The sequence below is a fragment of the Panicum virgatum genome, chromosome 8N, assembly GCF_016808335.1.
Source record: "Panicum virgatum strain AP13 chromosome 8N, P.virgatum_v5, whole genome shotgun sequence".
Classification (NCBI taxonomy): Eukaryota; Viridiplantae; Streptophyta; class Magnoliopsida; order Poales; family Poaceae; genus Panicum; species Panicum virgatum.
The window spans coordinates 22,972,610-22,990,262 of record NC_053152.1 but is presented as its reverse complement, the minus strand read 5'-3'; positions in this window follow the sequence as shown (position 1 = coordinate 22,990,262).

Here is a 17,653-nt window from a genome sequence, read left to right as displayed (position 1 = left end):
TGGCCAGGGGAACCTAACACCCACGCAACTTTCCCCTTTCTTTCGAGTCCGTGGATCCGGGTCACCCTCCCCGACTACAGAGTCCGACCACTCTGCACCCGTACGTCCGGACAAAAATAAAACCTACTCTTACCAAGAGGGTGAATGGTCGTTCCACTCGCCGGTCCAATCAGGTATTTAAGCTTACCGATTACCATATTTCTCGGCATGTGCCTAGTACCTTCAAACGCTTAACGAAATGAGCCACACACCGCAACCTTAACCATTTTCGACTACACCAGTGGGGTATCACAACTACACAACCCCGCCCGTTGTCCTTATATTTCAGCAGGAATTAAAGTCAGTCAACTCCTATAATCTCGCGAAAGGCAGGAAACCTCTCGACTTCTACCATACCTAGTTAGCAGGGCACCTAGTCGAGAAAAAGATCCGGATGTCAAACAGAGGTTCCTAGGGATCATGCATCTAAGGTTTTCGATCAACGCCTAGAAAACGTAAATGCGCAAATAAAATTATTACAACATATATGAACAGTTAGATGAAAAATAATACGAAAAATAATGGGTTATGCACTGGGGCTTGCCTTCTTGGGCACTGTCAGGTAGAGAAACCTCTGGGGCTTGGCCCAGGTCTTGAGATAAGTTAGCACAGTTCAAATTAACCTCCTGATCAATATGAGAGTCCGCGGACACCAATTCGTATTCACCGTCCACGAGATTAACCGTTTCTATATGCAATGCAAAGATGTGTTATTATGACATGATATGATTTTTCTTTCCTTCACGATGAAGTTGTAGTCCAACAAAAGTTAATTAAATGATGATCTCAAAATTCATTCCATGGGCAGTCATTTATGGAGTAGTACTAATTACTTGGTTTCTTCGTAAATGAGTGTGGGGTTTGATTTTCATTTTTATCATTAAAACATAGCAAGCTTTCACTATTTCATAACAACAATTTACTCATGAGCTAGTGATGAAAAATTAATGTAACATAGATCAGATACCCTAGCATCTATGGTATAAATTTCAGCATCTAATCATAAAGCAATTAACCATAACAATTCATGTAAGTAGATTACTCTAGTTGCTTCACCTTTTTGCACAGAACGTTCTGGTGCTACAAATTTTACGGGAGCATCTACTCAGTACTGTAATTTTTCCAGATTTTATATACTTATACATCAGAGGTTACAAAATGAACAAATTTAGAAGCTATTAAATAAGATTAGTTCTACAGAGAGTTATACTAGGGATATGGTTCTCAAAATTTGACCAGAGCTTAAGAGATACTACACATGATTTTTATCTAAAGCAATATTCAGTAGTTAGAGCTCAAACTTGACAGGCATGCTTGCAGAACCAAAATGAGACTTCAAAAATAAATGTAGATTTTTCTGAGCATAACAATTATATAAGATGAATTAAGTTGATTAAACAAGCATTAACCATGGTATATAGTAAATGAACTCTAACAGTCCTGAAATTTATGGATTGACATGGCTTCAGTTACACATGCATGTAGTAAAAAATTTCAGAGCAAGTTCATGTATATGTTTTCCAGTATTAAATCTTGAAAGTTATTAATAGATTTGAGAATCTTGATTGTTCCAATAAGTTAAAGTTTTAGTTGAGTACCATCTTTTTACTGTGAGCCTAACATTCCATTAGGAACAACATATCCAAAAGTCAGAGTCATTTGTTGAGTAGAACTTCCTGAACATGCATTAATGGCTTTTCTTATTCTTTTCCACAGATAAATATTGGTTGAGTTTCTGCAGATTTGGTTTTTACAAAACTTGTAGATCTTATTACAAGGATTCTATATGAGTTGAGTTTGCATTTTTACGATTTTTCTGTGATTTGTTATGCATTTTAGAAGTTCACTGCCAAACACTGGAAAACTTGCAAACACACCCTCGAGCAAAAAAAATAAATTACAACCAGGTCCTTCGCTGGCCTTCTCCGCCGTTGCATCTTGCCGGTGGTGTTCTGCTAGGCAGGGCTTACCGGGGCTGCAACGGGGAGGCGCGTGAGAGAGAAGGGTTCGAGGAACACGCACCTTTTTTGACGTTTAAGTGGAAGATGGCCGGAGACGAACTCGTCGGCGCTAATGGTGGAGAAGAAGTTCGGTCGCCGGTGGTGTAGGCGAAGCAGGGCTCGGGGTAGACGAACGTCGCGCGCACGAGCACCGCGAGAGTGTGAGGAAGCTCCTGGGGTAGATCTCATGCACGGTCTCCCTCTGGGTTGGCCGGTCCGCGGTGAGCCCGAGCTCACCGGCGGTGGCGCGGAATGGGAACGGCGACGGGGATGGGCTTTTGTGTTATGCAAATTTTCATTTGAAACTCACATTTTGAACTATTTTTTAAATTTTCAAACTTGAACAAAAGGGCTTTGCTTTTATTCAGTTTTTGGGTGGTTTTTGGCTGAAGTTCAATTGAGCACATGTCATTTAAAGTACCTCTCATGAGCCAACTAAATTTTTGTACACATTTTTGAATTGGATTTTGAGCAGCTTTTCACTCCTTTTTCTTTCTCTTTTAATTTCTTTTGTATACTTTCACTTTTATTTGACCTCTCCTCTTTGAATTAATTTCCCACATTTTTCTTTTAATTTTTAATTGGGTACAGTGATCTGTATTTAAGTGTACTAACACCTGAGGTGTCACACGTTTAGTCGACGGCGGCTACTGCAAAGCGCCAGTTAGCTGTTCCAGCGCCGTCGCCCACATAATGTTCGTTCGCGCTGCTTAGGTTGTAGTCGGGGGAGTGGTGCGGTTCTCTATCGCACCTCTGTTTTTTCCTTCTCGGATCTACTTGCTACAGTCCATCACAGCGCCTCCCAAACCATCAGTGTAGACGGCGTTCATCCTTGACGCCATGGCCGAGCACTCTCGTCACGTGGATGAACACTGGGAGCAGATCCGCGCAAGTTTGGACCTCTTGTTCGCTCGGGTCAGTTTAATTGGCTCGTCTCAACAGGAACTCTGGGATCAGATGGCACGTACATCAGAGACCGTGGATCGTTATGCTTAGGAACAGCAGATTTTTAGCCAAGCAAGTGGAGGCCACAGGTCAGGCCGTCGCCTGCATGATGCTCGACATGATGTCTGATAGTGACATGGATGATCAATCTGTGATTTCCGGGACTGGTATGCCTCATCGTCCTTCCAAACCCACTCCAGCCGGTGAACCTTCCCACCATCGAGTTCCTGCTCGTGCTCCCCGTCCCAACAGAGAAGGCGCTCCACTTCCCAAGTCAGTTATGCCCAAACTGCAATTTCCCTTGTTCACTGGAGAGAACTCGAATATTTGGCGTGACAAGTGTGTGGATTATTTCCATATTTCCAACATTGAGGAATCCATGTGGGTTACTGCTGCTGCCCTACACTTCGACAAGAATGCAGACAAATGGCTACAGGTGTACAAGAAGACCAATCCTGATGCCACTTGGGACCAGTTTGCCGATGCAGTTGAAAGTCAATTTGGTCAGTATGCTCTACTTGATCAGTATGCTCTACTTGATCCGAAGCAATGTGGATCAGTGGAGGAGTATGCAACACAATTTGAGGATCTGTATTACAAGATTAACATGCATCACAGTGGCTATGACCCTGTCTTTTTCATCTCCCAATTCATCAATGGTCTGAAACATGATATTTGGTTGGCAGTTCAGACTCAAGTTCCACCAACATTACATCGTGCAATCATGCTAGCAAAGCTGCAGGAACGTGTTCTGGACAGAGGGAAGGATAAATTTCAGAAGTCCCAGCTGACTTCTGTTTGCATTTCTTATGCCTCAAAAGAATAGATATTTCGCAAGTGCTCAGAATCACCGCCTACCGCCTACCACAACGGTTCCGTGGGGTGGAACACACTTTCTAGCTAACACTAAGGTTAGACACCACGTCTGCACTCGGTGTTAGGATTTCTCTCAAGGCCTTCGAGATAAATCCCCCTCAACCTAGAGCACTAACTTGAGATACTCTAGTCCGGGCGAGAAAACCCATAAGATAAGATCCTGTCTACTAGAAAGATAACTTAGCCTAAGGTAAAGGAAAACTTTCGTGCCCGAGCTGAACACTCGAACTCGAGAAGATAAAAGACAGCGGAAAGTAAAGCTAACATAGAAAGTAAAGAACATAACTTATATTGATAATATCAAAAGAATGATACAAGAGCTATAATAGACTTCCGACGACTCCGGAATCCCGAGAAAGCTCAACTCGACTCTAACTCCCAAGCTACTAACCTACTCTACAAAGTAAAAGTGAAGAGAGAAGAGCTCCAATGGTGTGTAACCAATGCAACGCGAAGCGGAATATTCAACGTAAGAATTTTCTGGAATTTGGGAAGAAAGAGATTGAAGTAACCCTGCCTACACGGAAGTTGTAGCGAAAGAAAGTGTTGCCACCAATGTTTCCATCAGATGACGATGACCAAACCCAAAGTATGGATAGTCTTGCTCAGGACGCGAAACTCGAGCCCTTGCCATGAGGTACGTGGTAGTTATCCATTCCTGCATTTGCATATAGGATAGTATATATTCTTGCATAGTTTTCCCTTTCACATCATGACATGTTTAAATTCTTGCAAATGCATTCTTTTCACTTTACATTGCATACAAAAAAAAATCGACCAAGATGGGAGACCTACTAAGCTTCATTCAAGCTAGGGGGAATCCGTGTAAGCTCTTATCATGGAGATGATGTATAGTTGCTCTATCCATGCTTTGCAAGTGCCTTGTATATAACTTTTTACTCTCCTAGTACTTGAACTAGTTAGCACATAAGTAGTTGCACTAAAATCTGGTTTGAGTGGGAGCATGAGCTTGATTTCCAAGTCTAAGTTGTTGTGAGATTTGAGATGGCCTGAATCGGAATAAAACTGCATGCTCTAGTAGGGAACCTCTCGGAATTTCTTTAAAATAAAATATTGTAAAAAATTCCCCTTTGGTTTACATGTCCTACCCAAAGCCATAACGTTTTATCATATGAACCGATATAAGCTATCTTGAGTTATTTTCAGCTTTGCCGAATGGTGAGTTCGTTCGAGGAAGGTACTTGTCATCTACCGATCTTTCTCCTTTGCGTAACCATTGTTTTGCTAGTCTCAAAATGTCTGGCATGTCAATTAACTACTCCAGGTATTGATATCCACCTTCGCCAGCAATTCCCTCACAACAAAAACCCAAAATCTCCACAGTGAAGCTATCCATCTCGAATGGTCTATCCAAGCAATGCTCTCTTCCAATAACTCTATCCTCATGGAGTATGGGTCATCTTCCTTAAAAAAAACTAAAGCAGAAGCAATGAAAAAAAAAGAAGACAAGACCCATACCTCCAATCAAAAGAGTTGAAATAAGGGGCTCAAAAGACCAAATTCTCTAAGTGTGAGTCTATTTCCTCCCTCTCCCCTGAACATTTTACCATCCATAAGATCGGGATTTGATTGATTACCAACCTCTTGTGAACCACTATTCGGCTCGGCAACACAGGTAACCAAGGTATGCTACACTCTTTCTACCCAAAACTCCACATATCAGCCTTAGTGTAGAAAGAAGATGGTTAAAATTTCCGACCATGGTGAGGATTATACACCTTGAGCGATTTGAGAGCACCATTGGGGAATCTTAAACCATTTTTGAAAAACTTGCAAAACTCCGAGATAGGAACCCAAACAGGAGGCAGCAAATACTTCCGGTGAAGGTTGTTCAATCTCTCAACTGCCCAAGACAAGGGATGAAATGCGAGTAAGCCCCATCTCCAGAAACCAAGGTATGAGCCAACTTATCCAAAGAACATATGGGTTAGAGTAATATGTTGTGCATAAGGTTTCTACAAGGTTTGAGCATTGATGCAACTCCTGATCCACCAAGCCTCAGCTTTAGCTTTGCTCGAGGATGAGCAAAAGTTTAAGTTTGGGGGGGTGTTGACGGCCATTATTTCCCATTTTGACCGTCAACTTCTCGGGAATAAATTGAGCTTCACACTATGTTCCAAACATATTTTGCTTATTTCTAACAAGTGCAACAAGTTTTGGATGAGTTATGGTTGCAGGAACCAATCTACCAAAAATAAAAAAAATGGCCCAAATCCCAGGCCGACCAGCCTCCCCTAGGCCGGCCAGCCTGGCACCTCTACACACTGTGCTATGTCTTTGATCTAGGAGTGAAGTGACATCCTCACATTGCCTCTAAACCATGGATTGCAAGTTGGTTCAATCAAATGGACCGAAAGGCCTAGCACATGGATTGAAAGGCCCACCTGCAACACTTACCGAGATCTTTTGGGCCGAAACACCACTATAGACTTCATGCACCCTTGGATCAAGATGTCGGTGAAACGGGAGGCCGAGACGTGCCGAACCCAGGCTGACTGGCCTACAATTTTCAGCATTGAAGCCACGCAACCCACACCGTCATCTAGAGAAGATCAGGAGCGTCCACGAGAAGGTCGGTGCCAAACGGCAAAAAACCCAGGCCGGCCAGCCTAGGGGAGGCCAGCCGGCCCCACTTTATGGCGTCTTGAGCTCATCTTCGCGTGGAAGCTACGTCAACCGACCTTCTTACGTACAATCGACTCCTCGGCCAAATACCGACCTCTAGCTAGTATAAATATGACCTCATCCCTCACTTGTGAGACACACACAAAAGAAGCTGTCTTCTCTCATCCTTAGTTTCTGGAGTAGGTTAGGTAGTTTGGGAGTCAGAGTCGAGTCAAGCTTGTCTCAAGATTCTGGAGTCGTCATCGGAAGTCGGGTATAGCTCTTGTATCTTTTTCCTTTGACATTTATCAATATAGTTATCTTCTTTATCTTTTCGAGTCAGCTTTACTTTCCGCATTCATTTACCTTTCCAAGTTATCTTGCTTGTGTGCGGAAGTTCATTCCTCTAGCTTAGGCTTTGTACCTATCTTGTTTATCGGGATCTTACCTTATGGGTTTTCTCACCCGGACTAGGGAGGCTCAAGTTAGATCCCTAGGTTGATGGGGATTTCTCTTGTTAGCTACAAGAGAAATCCTAACACCGAGAGCAGACGTGGTGTCTGGGCTTAGTGTTAGCTAGAAAGTGTGTTCCACCCCACGGGACTGTTGTGGTAGGCGGTAGGTGGTGACTGCCCTGTCCGTCCCTCGTAGTCCACCATGTTCAGGTGTTTTCACAGCAGTAGTTGCAGGTTGCCGTTGGACTCCCCTCTCATCCCTTTCTGAAGTCCTTCCTCTTCCATCTGCCGAAGTAAGCTCTAGGTTCCCGATAACTAGTTAGAAGCAAGGTTTAGTCTAGAGAGACTAGTTCGATAGTTTAGAAGTGTTTTAGGAGTCTTTCTCGCTCGTTGTCCTCCCAACTGCTTACCTATCTAAGGTTTAGAGTCTCCTGTGTCAAACGGTCATCATTGGCCATTATCTTATCCTATCATATCATGCTTACCCCCACTAAGTTAGTTGGTTGATATCTCTAGTAAAGTTTGTCATTCGATTCTTCAATACTCTTTATCCATAGTGCTTTCCTGAGGAAATATACGATACCCTGGAATATTCCAAGGTGAAGTGCTACAGCGGTGATTCTATGCGCTTGCGGAATCCATATTCTATTGAGCATAAAAAACGCCAACAAGCATAATTCTGGTTGACATAACAGTCGACTAGATTTTTGGTAAATTTCCTTCACCAGGGGTGCTCCAAGGGCTTTGCGGAGAGTGTTACACTCGAAGACTGTGTGGGAGCTCTTTGGATGCATAAAGCACTTGCGTTGGAGCGTTTTGTTGATCTTGTCTCCTCCAAGGGATGTTTCACCGTGGTGCTGAGCATGGGGCTTGCCCTGAGAAGGAGTACTCGCCTGCTTGCGTTTCTTGAAGGATCCAGAGATGTGTGGTGGGATGCAGTAGTTGGAAGAAGGGCTATAAGCCTCTATTTCCTCACATTCCTTTTTCCTTGAGATGATCACATTGCGTGTGTCACGGCCAATGTTGATCACATAGAGAAGGTAATTGTTTGAGTAGTCGTAGTTGTCGCCCTGTTGTTCTTGTTGACGGTTGGCGATGCGCTGGCGCCTGAACGCCCTTTTCTGATTGAGCAGGCGACGACGCTCGTAAGGATCCTCCGCCACAGGCTCATCCTCCAGTTGGACGGTCACCATCACGGCTGGTGGAGCTGCAGGCGGATCTTGCTTGATAGTAGTCCTGACTTCTATGATTGTTGAGGGAGTAGCTTCCATGTTGTCGAAGAGGTACTCATCGTAGTCATCAGAATTGTAGTCGTCAAGGTTGACGCGCTCTATCGAATCATCATCTGATTCGTGGAGCTCAGAGATGCAAACCATGAAAATTTTGCGGCAGAGGTCCTTGACCTCTTGGTTTTGTTTGCTTCCTGACGGATCTATCAGAGCGCCTTTCTGGAAAGGGTGATCAACTAGGTGATGGCTAGGAGCCTCCACAGGTTGGGAGCGTGTCTTCTCTAGACGCACTGTCTGTCCTTGGGGTGTCGCATATATGACCACGTTGGGCAAGGAGTTCTGATTGGACTTGGTAACTTTAGTCGGGTTGGATTCGACTTCTTTGTTGTACTGGATCAGGTTGTCCAATTCTTCCTCCAAATCGTAGGAGTACTCGGAGTCAGAGTCGGTTAGGCCACCGATTTTGGAGTAAGTACGTTTTGGATGGGTGAGAAGCGGGATGCCCATCTCCACTTGGAGGGCATTCTCATTCATCCAGTGTAGCCAGGATTGGGTGGGAGTCAGTCCTTCTGGCTCTTTGGTCCAGGGCTTGCCGAAAAATTAACTCGCTGGATTTTTTAGGGGCTTTGGGTGCTCACTTTTTGTTTTTGAGTTTATCTAGTTCCCAGAGGGCATCTGCCATGTGTGGTGGATGAGCCATGCCATCCGTGAACAAGTCGACATTGTCTGACTAGTCCTCAAGGTATCATATGGTTCGAGATTGTCGAGACTCTCCATGAACTAATCGAAATCCTGATCGAATAGTGGGTCAGAGATGTCGATTGGTTCAGGAGTCCACTTGTGAGCAGGTTTTGGTGAGGGGTTCTGGGATTTTCGAGAAAGAGGCGGTCCCATCCGATCAAGCTGGGGGTTTTCCTTTTCGGTTTTCTCGCAGGCTTCTTCTCCCGAGTTCTGCTTCTTGTTTTGCAGAGTACTTTCAGCCAGGTTAATGCAGTCGATCAGCATAGAGTCTACTCGATCGATCCCTGAGAACATATCGCCCGACTGTTTTGATGCATCGCTTGATCCGGCCATCGAATTCGCCGATGAACTCGCCAAACCCCCTAACTGGCGCGCCAGCTATCGGTGTTTACTACCAAGCCTGCTCAGGGATACCCTTAGCAGTAGGATTGTAGGTAGGGATCGACTAGCTCTGGAACTCGTTGGTGCAAGGAACACAAGGATTTAGATAGGTTCGGGCCGCAATATGCGTAATACCCTACGTCCTGTGTGGTTGCTTGTATTGCCTTAAGTGTTGATCATGTTTTGAGGAGGTCCCTGCCCGCCCTTATATATTTCGGGGGGATAGGGTAACATGGAAAGTCCTAACCGAGTACAGTTAGAGTCCTACTACAACACGATCGGATAGTTTCCTTATACTGCAGCTAGTTCTACACCTATTCGGGTAGTTACAAGAGAGGTAAAGTACATCCATGTGCTATCCCTTACTCTAGAACATTCTATGCCTATAAGCAGTCTCACTGCCCCGGGTCTGACAGCCCTTGCAGCAATTTACCCCAAACGTCCTAAAGCTCAAGTAAATGCTCTCTCCCTCAATACACTGGATGTGGAACTGTCTGAACACATTTTAGCCCAGTTAGACTTGGAGGATGCTTTATCTCAGGATTTTTGCCAGTTGTCCCTCAATGCTTTGTCTGGTACTGACCAAGGTCAGGCTATGAAAATTTCAGCCCTAGTTGGCTACAAAATCATGCTTATTCTGATTGGTAGTGGGAGCCCTCACAGTTTTATTAGCTCCTCCTTTATTCAGATTGTTGGCATCACACCTATTTCTGCTCTCGCTCAATAGGTGCACTTGGCTAGTGGAGATACCATCATCTCTGATAAATTGGTTCCTGGTTTGGAATAGTGGTCAAATGGACACACCATGGTCACTGACATGAAGGTTCTAGACATGGAGGCCTATGATGCTATTTTTGGTTATGACTGGCTAAGTTCTCACAGCCCCATGACCTGCCATTGGGAACACAAAACCCCCGGAGTTTGAGGATAAAGGACAGCAGATTACTCTTAGTGGGATTCAGGCCAAACCAGTTCAGCTGGCACCAGTTTCTCTGACTACCATTACTAAATGGATTAAAGGCAATGCCATTTGGGCTATGGCACTTGTAGATGCACCTTCCCAGGACCCTCCTCCACCCCAATCTGATCAGGTTCAAGCAGTCATTCAGTAGTACAAGGATGTGTTTTCTAATCCCAAGACTCTGCCACCACAAAGACTCCATGACCACCACATTCCTCTGTTGCCTGGTACCACTCCTGTGAACTCAAGACCCTACATGTATTCTCCTCTCCATAAGAATGAAATTGAATGTCAGGTGAATGAAATATTAGAAGCAGACCTGATTACTCGTAGCACCAGCTCATTTGCCTCATCAGTCTTATTGGTCCAAAAGAAAGATGGATCCTGGAGGTTCTGTGTAGACTACAGAAAGATAAACTCTGTCACTGTCAAGAACAGGTTTCCCATGCCTGTCATTGAGGAGATTTTGGAGGAATTAGCTGGTGCCACGTACTTCACCAAACTAGACATGAGGTCGGGGTATCACCAGGTCAGAATGCATGTCCAGGATGAGCACAAAACAACATTCAAGACACACCATGGGCACTTTCAGTTTAGAGTTATGCCATTTGCCCTCACTAATGCACCTGCAACTTTTCAATAATGACATTTTGGAACCATTTTTGCACAAGTTTGTCTTAGTTTTCCTAGATGACATCCTCATCTATAGTCCTACACTAGAGCTGCATTTGAGTCACATTCAGCAAGTGCTGCAGAAACTCAGAGAGCATCACATATCCCTCAAAGCCAGCAAATGTTCTTTTGCTCAGGAAAAACTTGAATATTTGGGTCACATTATCTCAGCAGTAGGTGTTGCTACTGATGTCTCTAAGACTAAGGCCATGTTGCAGTGGCCTACTCCACAGACTGAGTTAAGAGCTTTTCTAGGTCTCACTGGGTACTATAAGAGATTTGTCAAAAATTATAGAATCATGGCTCATTCACTCACACAGTTGTTGAAAAAGAAAATGTTTCAGTGGTCTCCTGCTGCTCAGCAAGCCTTTGACAATCTTAAACAAGCCATGAGTACTACACCAGTGTTAGCTTTACCCAACTTTTCTCAACCATTCACCGTGGAAACAAATGCTTGTGATACTGGGATAGGGACTGTCTTATCACAGAATGGACAACCTATTGCTTTCCTTAGTAAGGCTCTGGGTCAAACACATCAAACACTATCCATCTATGAGAAGGAGTTCCTAGCCTTGATTATGGCTGTGGAAAGATGGAGGTCCTATTTACAGATTCTGGAGTTCCTCATCAAAACTGACCACAAAAGTCTATCATACCTGACAGAATAGAATCTTCACTTTGAAATGCAAAGGAAGGCAATGACTAGATTAATGGGGTTCAAGTTCAAGACCATTTACAGACAAGGCAAAGAAAATATTGTGGCTGATTCTCTTTCTAGAGTGGGACATCTGATGGCTCTCCAAGCAGTGGCTTCCATTCAACCTACTTGGATTTAGGAAGTCCTAAATTCCTATGCTACTGACCCTAAAGCACAAGAGCTTCTCACCAGATTGGTTGTCCACTCTCCTGATGAGAATGTGTTTGTGTTACACAAGAACATCATCAGACATAAGGGAAAAGTGTGGCTTGGTGATAATTCTGCCTTGCAGACCAGAATCATAGCTACTTTCCATTCCACACCTATCGAGGGACATTCAGGCACAAATGCTACTTATCACAGGGTCAAATTTTTGTTCACATGGAAGGGTCTCAAGCAAGATGTGGACAGTTTTGTGAAACAATGCTCCATCTGTCAGCAAGCCAAACATATCAACACTTTACCTGCTGGCCTTCTTGCTCCATTACCTATTCCTGAGGGAGCTTGGCAGCAGATTTCTATGGACTTTGTGGAGTGCCTGCCTTTGTCCAACAACTTTAATGCCATATTGGTGGTGGTGGACAGATTCACAAAGTATGCACACTTCATTCCTTTGAAGCATCCTTTCACTGCTGCTCAGATTGCCAAAGTGGTCCTGGATAACATTGTGAAGCTCCATGGTTTACCAACAATGATTGTCACTGACCGAGACAAGATTTTTGTCAGTGCTTTTTGGAAGGAATTGTTCAAGCTCTATGACATTCAACTCCAACTCAGCACGGCCTATCATCCACAGGCGGACGGCCAAACCAAACGGGTTAATCAGTGTCTCGAGATGTATCTTCGTTGTGCAGTGTATGATTCTCCTAAGAAGTGGCACTCCTGGCTTGCTCTCGCTGAACTTTGGTATAATTCTTCTTTTCACTCAGCATTGCAGTGTTCCCCTTTCATGGCTCTCTATGGATTTGAACCCGGTCTGGTGCACCCGGTCTTCCACATCTCTCAGTTGAAGCCATTCACTCCAAACTACTCGCCGGTATACACTACTTTACCTCTTCTGTCTGACTTAAGTGCTGTTGATCTTACTCCAGAAGCTATTCTCGACCATCGCTTGGTCAAGAAGGGCAACCGCGCCATTGCTCAGGTGCTCGTGAAATGGACCCGTTTACCACTTCGTCTGCAACATGGGAAGATTTCAATGTGCTGCGCACCTGTTTTCCTACGAGTCTTGCTTGGGGTCAAGCAAGATCTGCAGTGGGGGGAGATGTCACGCTGGACGGTGACGTCGCGACAACGGCGTGATCGACTACAGTTAACGTAGCGTGTGAGTTTGCCCACCTGCGCGTGGTGCGTGAGGGCCCGTTGGCCAGCGTGTGATCGGTTGATATAAGCCGTGAGTGTGTAAGCAGAAGACATGTTGAGTTTTAATTCTAAATAGAACAGCGAACGGGACAGAGGGTTCTTTTCTCCTCCCCAAGTTGTCCTCCGAAACTGATCTCTCTGTTCTAGCTCACGTCGCAGATTCGCCGGCGGCCACGGGTGTGACATTGAATTTTTTATATGCTTGAACGTAGCCACTGGGCGTGGAGGATGCCCTCTTGGTGCTTGTGGAAATGCCGGCGATAGTTCCTTATCATTTCTGTATCAATATGTTCGGATTCTTTTCTGCATACTCTTCCCATAACTAAATTTATTTTCTTTCACTAGCATTTTAAATGTGTAGTCATCACAACCTAAATGTGCCCCGGGCCCTGGCCCCTGCATAGTGTACGAGTTTTTCATGAGCTCTTCAATAATGATATATTACACATATATTCTTTCAAATTCCATACTACTAGTGGGTTAACCAAAAGTGATGCTGTTCATATTAAAAAACATGTGCAACTTACCCGAACCAAAATGTATACATTTGATACACCGATGCAGAACTTTCACTTACCTGAAGATAGCATGTTCTGGAACTATACTATACATACATGATCCAGGGGATCATACTTGGTATTTGTTTAACACAGTGCTAAACCCGTCCAGAAATCCATTCTGTTCCTTGATGAATGTAGTGATGCACTGTGCTTTCTCTCTATTTTTCAAATCCTGTGTAATGCTAATTCGAAGCTGATTCAAGTTGTAATGATGCACTGTGCTAATTCTCTCATTTGTGTTCATTATTCTAACATACAGATGTAGTGATGGTGATCCAAGTTTGGTTGTGAGGAGAGCAGTTCAAAGCTGGTTCGAAACTAACTATGCTATCTGAAGATGTGGGCACCTTCGTGCAGCTCCTCCCACTGGACAGGCAAGCAAGAGAGCAGCAGCCATGAGGGCAGTTCTAAAGATGAGTCGGACCATAATGATGATGTGAGTTGATTTCATTTTACCACCATGGCAGCACAGATTAATGTTTAATTGTCATTAATCTAGGATAAATTGCCAGCAAACGAATTGCTTATTCGAATGTACTTTTCAGATGTTGAGCTACCAACTCATGTTCATTTGATTTAGGAACCTGAAAAGAAGAATGTTGGCAAACCTTGGGTGCTGTTGCCAAAATTGGTTTGAAGACAAGCAAGAAAGCAGTAGCAATGAGGGCAGTTCTGACGATGAGTCAGATTATGATGTGAGTGGAACGTTCATTTTTTACCTTTAATTCCATTTTATTGTAAGATTAATCATTGCATTTTCATTTGGTTTTTTTGATGAAATGCCATGGTGGCACTGAAGCACTGTACTAGAAAAACTGTAAGATTAATTATTGCATTTTAATTATGTTTTTTGATGCATCATCATTAGTGCCAATTTTGGTAGTGCCAATTTTGGCTGCCAACATATGCTCCCCTGCTTTTTAGTGAGCTTTGCAAACTAAAAAGCAAGTACCAGAAGCTAGTCTAATTACATTAATCTGCACGGAAAATACAAGGCTAAAAAATAATGCTAAGGACGATACTCTATACCAGCCTTCTTCATCTTCAAGCGTCTTGCCACACGCTAGGGTAGTATTTCTTCAAGTATCTTCTATTAAGAGCCCTTGGAAGACGCTCTCCTTGCATTGTCTCCACCATATAAGAATTCTTGAAGATAACCTTGATGATCTTGTACGGTCCTTCCCAACTTGGCGACCACTTGCCGAACTTGTTATTCTTTGTCCCAAGAGGCAATATTGTCTTCCAAACCAGCTCACCAACCTGAAAAGATTTTGCTCTTACCTTCTTGTTGTAAGCTCTAGCCATCCAAAGCTTGTCTTTCTCAATTTCCTTCAAAGCTTGCAACCGCTTGTCGCTTACTTCATCAATATTGTCCATCATCAAATCATAGTAATCAACAGCAGAAAGGTCATTTTGTTTAGCCAATCTATAAGCGTCCAAATTCACTTCAACGGGCAAAAATGGCCTCTTGACCATAAACAAGCTCAAAAGGAGTAACTTTAGTAGCACCATGTCTAGATATACGATGAGCCCACAATGCCTCAGATAACACCTCATGCCACCTCCTGGGATTTTCTTCTATCTTTTTCTTGATGAGCTTTATCAAGATCTTATTACTAGACTCGGCCTGACCATTGGCCTGAGCATAATATGGAGATGAATTGAGTATCTTAATTTTGTAAGATTCGGCAAAATCACATACCTCCTTTGAAATAAAAGATGAGCCTTGATCACTCAATTACCTCCCGATGTGTCATATTCTTCAAGGGAACTGCTTCTGTCCACTTAGTGAAATAATATGTAGCAACCAATACGAAATTGTGTCCCTTTGAAGAAGGGGGATTAATCTGACCAATGAAATCCAACCACCAACCTCTGAACGGACATGGCTTGATAATAGTATGTAACAATGCAGCAGACACCAACTGAACATTACCAAATCACTGACATTCTTCACATCCTTTATAATATCTGAAACAATCTGCCATCATTGTTGGCCAATAGAAACCGGCTCTCTCCTAAGCAACCACTTCATTTTAGGAGCCGATTGATGTGTACCACATACCTTCATGAACCTCTCCCATGGCAACACGGGCCTGATCAAAATCTAAGCACTTGAGAAGTACATCTTCGGCAGTCCGATGATAAAGCTCATAGTCAATCAAAATGTATTTAAATGCCAAACACTTGATATTCCTCTCCGCGCCATGACCAGGGTCCTTTAAATACGTCACAATAGGCACCCTCCAATCAGCAACCTCGGCCTTCCCTTTAGAATTGGAAGTAGCAGCCGACTAACTATTTTTAGCAGTCTGACCGGTTAAACCGGTCTCCGGACCGGTCAGACCAGTCTGGGCGGTTAGACCGGTCGGTGCATCCGGTCTGACCGGTTCGTCCAGAATCAGTAACTCGGCTATTACTCGCATCGACTTTCTCATGTTAAAATATTTTTTAATAACATCATAGTCAGATGCTTGCTGAGGCAGAGCATTTGCCTTCTTATTACTATCTCTTGGAATATGCCGGATTACAAATTCATCAAAGCAAGAGATAATATCAAGGCATCTATCAAGATATGCATTTAAAGATCCACTATAGCATTGGCATACCTTGGATACTTGCTGCACCACCAGAAGTGAATCACCATAAGTTTTCACATGTTTAACGCCCATTGATTCCAAGAATTCCAAGCCAAATAGAAGTGCATCGTACTCAACTTGGTTATTCGTGCGTTCTTCTTCCAACCGGTTTGAGAACTCAAAAATAGTACCATTTGGAGAGATTAGAACGGCACCAATTCCTTGACCATCATCACAAGCCGATCCATCAAAGAACAACTTCCATGGTGTGCAAGTAACATAGCCAACTTCCAAATCAGCATCATTAATCCGATGTTAAACAATGAAATCCACTACAATTTGGCCTCTAACAGCTCTCAAAGACTCATAGGCCAAATCATATTCAACAAGCACATAAGCCCACTTTCCGATTCTTCCACTCAAAAACGGCTTTTGTAGCATATGCTTAATAACATCGTGTGGCAGAACCGCCAGAATTAATTCGGATTAAATGCGTAAACCATTACTAATACTACTAAAATGGTTAATACGCACTTAACACAGAATAATTTGACAGTCTCTCGGGTAAAATCCCGATAAAACCACTTGATTTCAGATCGAAACAACATACCTCACGCGAAGGTGAGTCTAGAGACTACGATAACCATAATACAACTTTAATAGAATAGTTATTCCAAACTAAGTTTGAAATTTTAGACGGGGTACCTTAGAAGATTTAAAAGGAGAAAATGACAACTAGCGACGATATATGACATCATGCTGAAGCCCGTACATGACATCAATCTCACCAAGTTACCTGAAAATAAAGTTAGAAGCTAGACTGAGTATACTAATACTCAACAAGGCTTACCCGAAGAAGGGTATATAACATCCCTTTAACTAGACATGCAAAGGCTGATGAAAGCTCTGGAGTTTACTTTTGCTAAAAAGCCACTAAGAGTAGGTCCTTAATTTCAAGTTTTAGCTTTCAGATTTTAGTTTCATTAATTATTCTAGGTAAGCACCTATCTAAGCAAACATGGTAGAATTATTTGCATTCAACCAAATTGAGATCATCATTGTTCCACTTCTTACTCTATGCAGCAAAGGGATTAAGCAGTCTCAATCTTCGTGAGAGGCGGACGATTCCGAATCGAATTTCAAACCTTGCAAGGTAAACCTAACACACACGCTCGGAGCACCGTCGAGTCACTCCCAAGCAACCTTTGGCTTCTCATGCATTCCGGTTCATGGACAGGACCACTCTCCCCGACTATAGGGCACCACTCCTCGTCCCTCATAGTCGTGGTGTTGCGCAACTAAACTTCCTATCTCTACGAGAGAGTGGCAGGAATGTCCACTTGCCGGGCCGAGAAGTTACTAGGCTTGCCGCGTACCATATTTACAGTATGTGGCTAGTACTTTCAAACGCTTAACCATCGCTACCACACACTGCGGCCTTAGCAGATTTTATCAACATAGACTGGGCTTGCCTTTTGTGACGTCTATAAAGTCAGTAAGCTTTAGCTCTTCCGAGTCGAAGTTCAAGACT